Raw genomic sequence first — 12,363 nt, 5'->3', positions numbered from 1 at the left:
TTTTTTTAAATATCCCTGACAACCGGCAGAAAGATAAGATTCTATACTTGACACTGAGCAGTTGATTCCTGAATTATCACCTTAAGGTAAAATGAGACATGACCAGGTCAGGTTTAAGCTTACTTGAGTGCATCGGACCATAGCAGAACACATCTGTGAGCAACAAAATACTTTCAGGTATGCTAAAAGTCAGTCCAATGAGAAATGAGTCAATGCAGGATGTCGCATTTTATAAGCCTATTTGTGATTTTCAGAAAGCTGGAGAAAGAAATGCCTTAGCAACCAAGAAGACACAGAGAAAAGAAAATCCATTAGGGGCTTTATAGGGTAGGCTTTCTGAATTATTTAAAGTTAACATGCTGAAATGTAAGCTCAGGATACTGGCTTTGCAACTATAGGTGCTTGTATATATACTGTGCCTTATGTTTGTTTCCAAAATCAATGTGTGTATTACTGTCGTGAATTGGTAGTTTGGGACTTCCTGATATACATACTGGCCAGCAGTCTCCATATAAAGTGAGAAAAAAAATTAGCTTTGCATTGAGAATGTTTTGGGAGAGAACTCATTTCATTACATCTTCATTATCTCATTTAATCTTTGTAACAACCTATTTTACAGATAAGGGAAATGAAGCTTATGTTGCTCAGCCAGCTAGGAATAGTCCTAGAATGCATTCCTAGGCTTGTGGAATCCAAGCCTGACTCTCAGCATTCTATATGTCCTCTTTAAAACAGTCATCTGCTGTAGGAAGTATCCAGAAATTCAGTTTGAATCCTTTAACTGGATCCAGTGAATGTTTTACTAGGACAGTGATGCAGTGAGCTGAAAGAACAATGGTGCCTAGACTTTTTCAGCTGGAACTAGAGTTAAATTAGAGACCATCTTTGCCTTGTTATATATTTGAAATTATTTGAATTCTGGTAAATCCCTATAAGTCTGGGTTCCGTTTAGTCTAACCTGGCTTGGTCTTACTAAACACAAAGATGTATCTATAGAGGTGAGTCTAGAATGTCCCACCTGTGATCCTGAGGACCCTAGAAAGGAAGGTATGATAATTTGATTCTGTTGAGAATTTCAGGACCAACTATGTACTACCAGAGAATCACCCAATTCCCAAGTAAGTCCCTAATTTTTTTCCCAGTCTCCTAGCATCCCTTGGGACTGATCACCTCTGGTGTACTTCAGTCAATTTTCAAACTTTTTCACATGTAGCAGGCTAGATTCCTGGGAGTCTAGGCCACGTGGGGTGCAGCGGTGGCACTGGGCTGCCCTGAAGCTGCTCTGCTGATGGTAGAACCAAGGGTGATCAGAAAGAGAGAAATACAAGGGCAAAATCAAAATAGAATGTCAGGCACATTGCCATCTGGAAAGAGCCAGGCTGAGGCAGAATCTCAGTAGATACAGGCAGCAGAATGAAACCAAACTAGAACAAGAAGGTTGGGGTAGAATGAAGGAGGTGGAGAAGGAGTGAGACCTTGAATGACTGGAGCCTGGATATCGGTATTTTCTAAAAAAATAATTTTGGTTTTTAAATAGGTAATATGCTCACATGTTCAAAGATAAATAGGTATAAATAGGTTTATATTTAGGAGTCTTAGTCCTCCCTCATTACTGTGCACTCCAGTCCTAGAGGTAATTTCAGGGGTAGATTTATTGTGAAGCTCTCTGGTGCAAGCTCCTTCCAAGACTTGTACCTAGTTTTGTCTTCTTTTTCTTAAAGTGATCCCCCCCCAAAAAAGGTACGAAATCTGGATCTTTACTTTGTAACCATTTAGTTGATTTCTTGTGTACTTCCAGTGTTTCTTTTATAAGTATAAACACCCAAGAATGGATGTATTCTTATTTTCCTCCCTTTCTTAAGCTGAAGATTTTTTCCCTGTACCTTTTGGGTTTTTTTCTTTTAGTAGTATACTCTGAAGGTCTTTCCATAGCAGTCCAAAGAGAGCTTCCTCATTCTTTTTTCTTTTCTGCTGCATAGTATTCTAGTGTGTAGACATTCATAGATTATTCAACCATTGTTTTGTTGATGGACAAGTGGGTTGTTTTCTATAAAGAATGCTTCAATGAATAACTTGTGCTAAGTGATTTTGAGGTGTGACTCAGTTATTTTTCAGAAGGTGTCACTACTCTGATTATAGTGGGGAGGTGGTCAGTGAGGACTGAGCTGGCCAGGATAGTATCAGAACCAGACCAGCCTCTAGGAGATGGATGAGTAGCTGACTGCTCAACTTGCTCCTTTTCTCCGTGGTTAGAAAACTCAGAGTACCTTTAGCTCTTGACCATATTCTTCAAAGGGAGACAGCAGTGGGGCTTCCATCCCATTCTTGTGTTCTCTTGGGAATTTGGCAAAGAATACGTGGGAGACCTTAGCTATAGGACTGCACTTCTTCAGGCCAGGCAACATGGAAATCCTAATGTTACACTAACATGGAAAACATGTGTTTGTGTGTACTTGGCATTTGAATCTTTAAAGTTCTTTTCTATCTACACAACCCTCAGATTTTGATTTCCCTATGATGTGTATTATTTAAAAACACCTTGTGCAAAACCATCTTTGGGATTATGATTCACATCTGTAACTGGATGACTGCAGTGTGGGCCTGTGGTGAGTAGCGCGCACAGAGCACAACCCACACCAGCTGTAGAACAGTGGCAAGCACTCCAGTAGGGAAACAAACGAAGGCAATTGAGATGCACTTGGCCATGGAACAAAGATGAAAATGACATTCACTTGTAAATGAGTTTTCGGTGTTTGATGTAAACAGAATGACATGTGTTTTGCAGGAAGACATCCATGACCTTAGGATAGTTGCTGAATTCATTACCTGGATTTGCACGTTTCTGACATTTTATCATTATTGGTGTATCTCATGTTCTAACAATCTCTAGGTTTTTAATTTATTTAGAAACATTTCCATGATTTTCTGTCCTAGGAGATGGTCTGAGAGTTCTGTGAGATGCTCATCACCGAAAGGCTAAGTGTCTTGCAATAAAACTTGAATCTGGCATCTTGCGCTTAGGTAAGGGAATGGTTGAACTTACAGAGCTGAACTTAGAGGATCAAGAGGAAGAAGAACATCTTCTCGGCTGTGTCTTTCATTGCTAGCCGTGGTCCCCAGCCTAGACATTTCCTCAAGCATTAGACTTAGATGATTGCTATGTGGCTTTGCTTTCTGACCCTCATTCATCTTTCAACCCCTATTTAAAATCTCCCCTGTCCTCTGTAGTTTTCTCTGACTGTCCCAGCCCAAGGTGGTCTTTTCCTCCTCGAACTTCCACAGCAAGTGGTCTATGGGACTTATTTGTCACTTATTTTGTCAAAGGCATATATTGCACACAGAATATGTCATTTGCTTTTTAAAATATCCCTGGTATAATACTTAGGCATAGATATGCAACAGATATTCGAGAATTAATTGATTAAATACTCTGAATTTCTCATTCTTCTGAACACTATGTTGAAGCACTGAGTGCCTGCTACATACCAGGCATTGTACTGGTTGGGGACACAGGATGGTTAAGATTGTCTCAGGCTGCTGGTGGTCTACTGGAGGAAGCAAGGGCAGGAACAGAAATTGATAACACGATGTTCTGGGTATATTGATGGAGATAAGCACAGAGGAAGAACACTTCTTTGATCAAATAAAGAAGAGGGTAAGGGCAGGGAAGGAGTTAAATAGGCAAAAGCTTCCCAGAGGAGGTGACGCCTGAACTAAGTCTTAAAAGATGGATAAGAGTCATATAGTTCAAGTGTAAAGAGAGATGGAAGGACATTTCCAACAGACAGGATAGCATGAGGGAAGAGACTGAGTGGAGAAGCAGCACGGATGGATGTGAGAAATTCCAGGCAGTGCAGCGCTACTGGTGGGCAGAGCAGCAGGCAGGCAGTATTGCTGAGAGATGAGGATCCATGTGTGAGGAAGTGTGGTGCAGTGGTTAAGAAGGTATTTCTGGGGGCTTCCCTGGTGGCACAGTGGTTCAGAGTTCGCCTGCCGATGCAGGGAACACGGGTTCGTGCCCCCGTCTGGGAAGATCCCACATGCCGCGGAGCGGCTGGGCCCGTGAGCCATGGCCGCTGAGCCTGCACGTCCAGAGCCTGTGCTCCGCAACGGGAGAGGCCACAACAGAGAGAGGCCCGCATACCGCAAAAAAAAAAAAAAAAAAAAAAAGAAGGTATTCCTGGGCTTTGGAGTTAGGCAGAGTTAAGTTTGCAATCCTGGCTCTGCATCTTCCCAGCCATGGGTGCTTGGTCAAGTGATGTAACTTCTATGTGCCTCAGTGTACTCACCTGTAAAATGGGAACAACGACGGCATTGTATTTAAAGGGTTCTTGTGAGGGTTAATTGAAGTAATGTTTGCAAAGTGCTTAGCACAGAGTAAACATTCAAAGCATGTTGGCTAATTGTTTTTGAGAGACTGGACAGTTGTGCAGGGGCCATAAAAGGAGGGTCTGTGGAAGATGTAAGCCATGTGGACAGATGGTTTGCATTGCAAGAGAACTGTGTTGGAGGCAGGGAGACAAGTTAGGTGGCAGTTGCATTCAGCGTTTCAGGTGACAGATGATGTGGGTCATTGGGAAAAGGGATGGAGAGGAGAGGATAAGTTAAATGTCTAGGAGGTAACATTGGGAGGATTTTGTGACTGGATGGGGGAGTGTGAGAAAGAGAGAGAGTCAAGAGTGTTCATGATAGGACAGTTACAAAGTGTTCAGTAGTATCACACTGTCTGTGGGCTTTTGGCAAATTCACTTTAGGTCAAGATGATCTTAGAGGTGTTCTGTTTTGTTGAGAAATAAAGCCTAAAAAACAAAAGAAAAAAGACCAATGCATTTGAATATATAAATTATTGTAAATAAAGACAGCAGTTGTAGTCCAAGGAAGATATTAGTTTTCCCAATAACCGAAGGTAATAGCATTATATAAATAGCTCATTAAAATTTATGAGAAAGCTTCATGATTCCAGTAATTAAATCGCAAATGATAAGAATTAACCAAGTTTCTGGTAAACAAAGATGCACAAGCATGTTCTTTTTGATAGAAATCAGAGATGCACATGAAAAGCTCCTTAAATATAAAAATCAGATAAAAATTTAAGAAAATTCCAGTAATCTTCTGAAATTGATACAAGTACATTTTACTGATGTCACTAAAGGTGTTTGTCCAGCAATGTGGATAATTTGCCAGGGCTATATATCGATATATGGGCTCAGAACTCATTTCTGAGGATTTATTCTAGAGGAACAGTTTAACAAAAGCATAAAGTTATATATGCATGTGGTTTTTCACTGCAGCAATAAATCCTATAGAAAAAAAAAAGCAATGAAATTTTCAAATTAAGATATGGTTATTTAGGGAACATCAATATTATGACATATTATGAAGTAATGTTAAAAATAATTGTTAAGATAAAACAGTGGAAAACTCTTAACGAAAATATCAATATTAACTGAGAAAAGCTGAATATGATTATGATTGCAGTTATTACAGAATATGCATTTGTTTAGATAAAGACTGGAAGTAATATGCAAAATATGAAAGTAGTTGTGCTGTGCTTATACATATTCTCACGTGCACTACCCTGACTTTTCTGATTTTACTTTAGCAAGTCTAGTTCTGTGATGTTATTTAATAATTGTTAACATGTTGGTATTTTTCGTTGCTGAAGTAAAGTCCATTATAGTTATCATGACATATTACCCCTTCATAGTTTAGTGTGCACTGAGAACATTTTCCTCCATAACTGTACTATCATATCAAGCAAAATTAATTCCTTAATATCTAGTACTCAGACACGTTTATTTTCCCAATTCATATTTTCTTTTAAAAAAGAAATAACTTGATCAGTCTGCTCCGTCCGGTGGAATTGTTCACTGCTGATTGGAGAGTGGCTGGGTCCCAGGCCTCTAGTGCCATGGCAGTGAGTGTCCCCAGGCTGGCGGGCTCGGGGCGATGAGCTGTCAGCCCTCTGGGCCTCTCTGTGTGGAGCCCTAGGAGGAGGAGGAGGGCAGCTGGCTCAGAGATGGTCGGCTCCATCTGCAAGTAGAGCTGCCTCTTGTTTCCTGCCCTCTGCTCCCGGGAGCCGGGGGCACAGGCGCTGAGACTCTTGCAGCCAGCTGGCAATGAGGAGTGGGAAACCAGCCAGCAGGTCTGTGCTCAGGGTGGGAAACTTTGAAACATTGTCTTCGTCAAGCCAGTTGTGGAAGGTCCTAAGATTTCACACAGCCCTCCCTACTCTGCTTGCTGCTGCTGGCTCTGAAACACCTGGCTGAGTTGCTGATTTACCTTCTCTATGGTTTGTGCAAAGAACTGTCTCTTTTTTTGATTATCTGGATCTTCCGAATTAAATCAGGCCTTAAAAAAATGACAGTGAGGGATATGACTACCTAATAAAATTATCAAGGCTGTACAGTAACTTGGTAAACCCCAAACAAACAAGCAACCGGAAAACATTTCACTATGGAAGTTTTCTAAAATTTCCCAAAGTTGAGGGAATGGTAAATTGAGCCTTCCGATGTTTTACCAACCTTGTTTCATTTGCTTTTGCTTTGAGTATTTTAAAATAAATTCCCAGCATTGTATCAGTTCACCCACCAGAATTGACAGTTTTCCACTAATATCATCTAATACCCAGTCCATGTTCAGATTTCTTCAGTTTTCTGAAAGATGTCTTTTTAAGGTTGAATATGTTTGAATTGGGATCTGAACTAGGTCCACTCATTGCATTGCTTTATGGTTTTAAGGTCCTATTACATTTATAATGGCTCTCCCTCTCTCTCCCTCACCCCGACTCCATCACTTTCATTTGTTGAAGAAATCAGGTCATTTGTCCTTTATAATTTCCCACGTTCTGAATCTGCCTTCTGCCGGGTTGTATCCCCAGTGTGTTATTTATCACCTTCCTCTATCCCTCATATTTTCTATAAACTGGAAGTTACAGCTAGAGGACTGATTAGATTAGGGTCCAGTGTTTTTATTTGGGGGAGGGGGCAGGAATAATTCATAGGTGATGCTACATACTTATTATATCACATCAGGGGGTGTGGAATGTGTGCATGTCCCACTTTTAGTGATGTGAAGATCGATGATTGGATTTAGGTGTAGTCATCATCTTTTTAAAAAAATATTTATTTATTTATTTATTTATTTGGTTGTGCCAGCTCTTCGTTGTGGTAGGCAGGCTCCTTAGTTGCAGCATGTGGGCTCCTTTAGTTGCGGCAGGCGGGCTCCTTAGTTGTGGCATGCAAACTCAGTTGTGGCAGGCATGTGAGATCTAGTTCCCTGGCCAGGGATGGAACCCGGGCCCCCTGTGTTGGGGGCGCGGAGTCTTAACCACTGCAGTGAAGTCCCAGGTGTAGTCATCATCTTTCCAACTAATGGTTTCCACAGCCGTTGATGAAACTTGCTTAGATCCATTCTTTCGTTAGGGGTGCAAAATAGTGGTTTTCTAGTTCTACCATTCCTTCTGCATGTGCTATTTCTTATGTTATCTTTTAAATCTCAAGTCTCTGTAGCTGGTTGCATTAGCCAGTTCACTCACACTTCCCCTAGGAGCTGTGGCTAAGTTCTTGGCACAGCTGTACGCTGGCTGCTGTAATTCTGATGCTGCTTTGAGAAATAGCCTGGAGTCAGAGGGAGATTTCCTCCCTTCCTCCTTTCTCACTGAAAACTGTAAACTTTTGAGGTAATGACAATTATGAACAGTGTCAGCTTCATTCCGTGGCATAGTTTTGATGTTTGTGTGGCACGCTTTGAGAAGAGTTGAAAGGACGGCTTGATGAAAATATTCTCCTCTTCTCTGTCTGACACCCCCAGCAGTGGTATTCTCCCATAAGGGGCTTCTGCAGACTCGTGAATGGTAACCAGGTTAAGGTATGACGTTATCTGGGAGTGAGGATGGGACCAGCACACGAATGAACCTATTGGCAGGAATTTGTTTATCTTGTTAGCTGCTTACCACCTGTCGTCTCTGTAGTTGGGTCTGGAGCACATAGCTGGGAATGGAAGGAACTATTGGGTGAGGGAAGGAGGTTTCCGTTGGTACAGATACTGTGCATACCTGGGGCTTGGTTCAGGTTTTTCTGTGAGGGTCTCCAAGGATGAAGACTGTTGAGGGGGTCGAAGGCAGGGGAAGAAAAATGTTGAAAGATGTGAGAAAACAAATCATTGCCTTGTACTTCTGTTGAGGATGACTCTGCTTAAGCCCTTGAAATAGCCTAGAAAACAAAAGCAAGACTCTGTTTCCTATTCTTTTCTTGACTACCATGTTGTCCGGAAAGCACGAAACAGAGGGATACTAGGGTCTAGGGGAGTTTTCCTTACAGGTCAGCAGTAATAAAGAACAAGAAGTTTGAAGGTGGAATTTAAGCAAGATGGAGGGCTTGAAAGAATATGTGAGAAATTGGAGGAATCACTTTTTCAAAGGTGGAAAATAGCAGATTGATCCCTTTTGCCAAAGAAGAAAGTTCAGTTTGCTGTTTTAAAGAAATGGACCATTTTCCCTTTCCACCTATTCAACAACCAGTTCTAAAAAGGAAGTTTCAGTATTTTTATCTTTATGATAATTTCAGAAACAGTACCCCATTTATTCCTAATAATGTTACTGAAAAATACCAGTAATTATATAATGACTGCAGAAATCACATTTTTAAGTAAATGAAGAGGGAAATGATTTTTCTTGTTATATGTCCCCAATTTATTTGTAATTACCAGCTATAAAAGAACCTTCCTGGTATGCCTAATAACCACCTTTTGTCCTTGCATGAAAAGTCGAGGTTTCAGGTTTTGTTCTGCTCAGCTTATTTCTGGCTGGTTGGGGAGACAGAGGCAGCTGTTTTATGACATGTCTCACAGGCCTTCCTCAGACCAGGGAGCGTATTGCTCTGGAAACCAGCTGGCTGTGTTCTTCTCCTGTCAGACCCAGTGCAAGCAAACAGAATTTGGGCAAACTAGTGGAAATCTGTCTGTACATGGAGAAGTGGCTCTTGATCAAAAAACGTGGTATCTTTATACAAATAAAAATTGGGAAAAACACCCTGTGCAAAAAACAAACAAAAAACAAAAAAACACTGTATCTTTAAGCCAACAATTTCTAATTACCTTCAACTCTTCTGACTGGCAGATAATAACACATCGTATATAAACATGTACTTTTTTTCCCATTAACTTTGGCTTCATTGGTTATTTCATCCTTTATAAAACATCCTTTGAAAACAAGGCAGAAGACACAAAACAGAGTTTTTTTTCCTGTTTAGTGATGGCATCAGGTGGTTATATGTCTACTGTCTATACATTGCAAGAGCAATAATAGAGTAATAATTCTCCTTTTAATTAAAAACAAACTTATAGCTTTTTCTCCTTTCATAGATTTATTATCTATAGCTAGCTAACATAATTTATTTTTGTATTTAGTATGTTCAGATATCATATACCATAGTATCTTTATTAAATTCTTCCTAATATTTTCTAATTCTTCATGTGAAATAATATTGATATGCGGGATATTATATATATTACAGTATCTTTGCATATGTATACACATTATTATTTGTAAAAATAAAAGCATGTGTACATGTATTATAAAGTCTGACTTTCATTCATTTGTGGATTCTTCTGTTCACTCATTGATTCACTCATTCATGAAATATTTGCTGAATGCCTGGTTAATGCCAGGCATTGCGCAGTCACAAAAGCTACAAAGACATGGATGGTCAAAAGTTCACCTTGGCTGCTGAGTGGAGAAAGTATTGTGGAGTGAGGCAAGAGTGGAATCAGGAAGGCTATGTGGGAGGCTGTTAAGGAGTACACAGTTTGGGAGAGGACCCAGGCAGGTAAACGAGGATTTCAGAAATCCGAAGTGTCACAGGAGTACAAAAAGAAGGAGTGATTAACCAGTTCTCAACTTAGTGTTGATACTGATTTATTTTCAGAGTAAGATGAGGGAGGCTTTCATTTGTTCCACGTGTATTAGATGGCAGGATGGATCCCAGGGGTCCAGCATGGTTGTGGAGACAGTGCTTGGGAGACTGGGCAGGCACACACTTACCTGCTTCAGTGTGAAATGAATAGGTGACCCAGAGAGGGTTCCACTTGGTCTCTTGTGTCCTTGGACCCAACATGATGTCACTGAGCCACCTCATTACTGCGGAAGGAGTAGGACTGGGTTTAAAGATGGCAAGATGAGTGGGACTGATGGGGAGTGCAGGGAAACTGAGGCATGGACTGATATTTGCTAATGCTGTTACCTCTGCTTCAAATGCTTGTTCCTTCCTCAGTGTGGAAGAAAGGTCCAGCTCAAGTGTCATCTTTTTGGTGAAGACTTCCTGGATTTTCCTTATAGTAGTAATTATTCCCACTGCCTTTTGTACATATCTGTATTACAGTATTTGTAACACATCTTTTTATATATATATAAATTTACTTATTTATTTATTTTTGGCTGAGTTGGGTCCTCGTTACGGTCCGCGGGCTTCTCGGTGGCTTCTCTTGTTGTGGAGCACGGGCTCCAGGCATACGGGCTTCAGTAGTTGAGGCTCACGGGCTCTAGAGTGCAGGCTCAGTAGTTGCGGCGCATGGGCTTTGTTGCTCCATGGCACATGGGATCTTCCCGGACCAGGACTCAAACCTGTGTTCCCTGCATTGGCAGGTGGGTTCTTAACCGCTGTGCCGCCAGGGAAGCCCCGTGTGACACATCTTAAATCTTCGTTTATGAACCTGTCATCTTTACTAAAATGTGGGCTCTTCTAGGACTGAAACTACCTATTGTTTTTTATATCTGCGGTACCACTTATAGCAACAGAAAGATAGCAGGCAAGTAATACATATTTTAAAAATGAAATTAATGAGTCAGTATGTGGTTATTCTGGCAAAGGTTTTTCTACTGGTTGGTAACTCTTTGTTTTTGTTATTTCATTCATTTAACAAATCATAATAATAGCAAACAGTGTACCAGACACTGTTCTAAGCCCTTTATACATATTAACTACTTTGATCCTTATAATTATCCTGTGAGTTAGGTAATGTTATTATTCTCCACTTTGCCGATGAGAAAACTTAGTAAGTCATAAATTTATATTTGTTTCAGCTATTATTTCTTCAGATAACTTCTCCTCCCCTTTCTCTCTCTTTTCTTCTTCTGGGACCCCTATAATGAGAATGTTAGTATGCTCAGTGTTGTTCAAAGTTCTCTTAAACTGTCCTCATTAAAAAAAATTTTTTTTTTTTCTGTTCAGCTTGGGTTATTTCCACTACTGTCTTCTAGTTCACTGACTGTTCCTCTGTATCTAATCTACTTTTAAGTCCTTCTAGTTTTTTTTTTTAACTAGTTGTTATATTCTTAATCTCTGTTTGGTTCTTTATATTTATTAATTCTTTGTTAAACTTCTCACTGTATTCATCCATTCTTCTCCCAAGTTTGTTGAGCATCTTTACGATCATTACCTTTTAACTCTTTATTGGGTAGATTGTTTCTCTCTACTTTGCTTATTCCTTCTTCTGGGGTTTTATATTGTTCCTTTGGAATATGTTCCTCTGTCACCTCATTTTGCCTAATTCTTTGTTTTTATTTCTGTATATTAGGTAGGATGGTTATGTTTCTCAGTCTTGGAGAAGTGGCTAATATAGGAGATGTTCTATGGGGCTCAGCAGCACACTCCTCTCTAGTCACCAGAGCTATATGCTCTAGGGGTATGCCCTATGTGGGTTGTGTGGGTGCACTGGTAGGTGGGGCTGGCCCCCGGCCCAGTTGGCTGCCAGACCCTTCCTCCTGCACAGGCTGCCGGCCTGCTGGGGTGGCAGGGCCAGCTCCCTGTGTGGCTGGCTGTTGAGGCCTGGGGGGTCCTTAGACTGTTGCTGACTAGCAACAGGGTGGGTAAACCCCCAGTGCTAATAGGCTGGAGGGAAGACCCCATTATGGTGCTGGCTAGTACCAGTGTTCTCATGGTAGAACAAGTTCCCCAAAATGGCAGTTGCCAGCACCTGTGTCCCCAGCGGGGAGTCCTCGTTGTCTCCTGCATCTCTGGGAGGCTTTCCAAGATCAGTGAGTGGGTCTGAGCCAGGATCCTTTCAAATTAGTGCTTCTTCTCTGAGTCTCAAAGTGTGTGAGATTTTATGTGTGTCCTTTAAGAGTGAGTTTCTCTTGCCTACCTCTTCTAGCTCTCTTGTGTGCAGGCCTTGCTGGCCTTCAAAGCCAGGCATTCTGAGGACTTATCTTCCTGGTGCAGGACCCCTGGGCTGGAGAGCCCTGTGAGTGGCTTGGACCCCTTGATCCTTGGGGGAACCTCTGCAATCTTGATGATTTTCCCATTTGTGGGTTGCCTATGTGGGGGTGTGGGTCTTGACTATAGTGTATCTCCATCTCTCCTACCT

Source organism: Orcinus orca, chromosome 12 (assembly GCF_937001465.1).
Source record: "Orcinus orca chromosome 12, mOrcOrc1.1, whole genome shotgun sequence".
Classification (NCBI taxonomy): Eukaryota; Metazoa; Chordata; class Mammalia; order Artiodactyla; family Delphinidae; genus Orcinus; species Orcinus orca.
The sequence above is the reverse complement of the archived record's forward strand: the minus strand, read 5'-3'. Positions refer to the sequence as shown.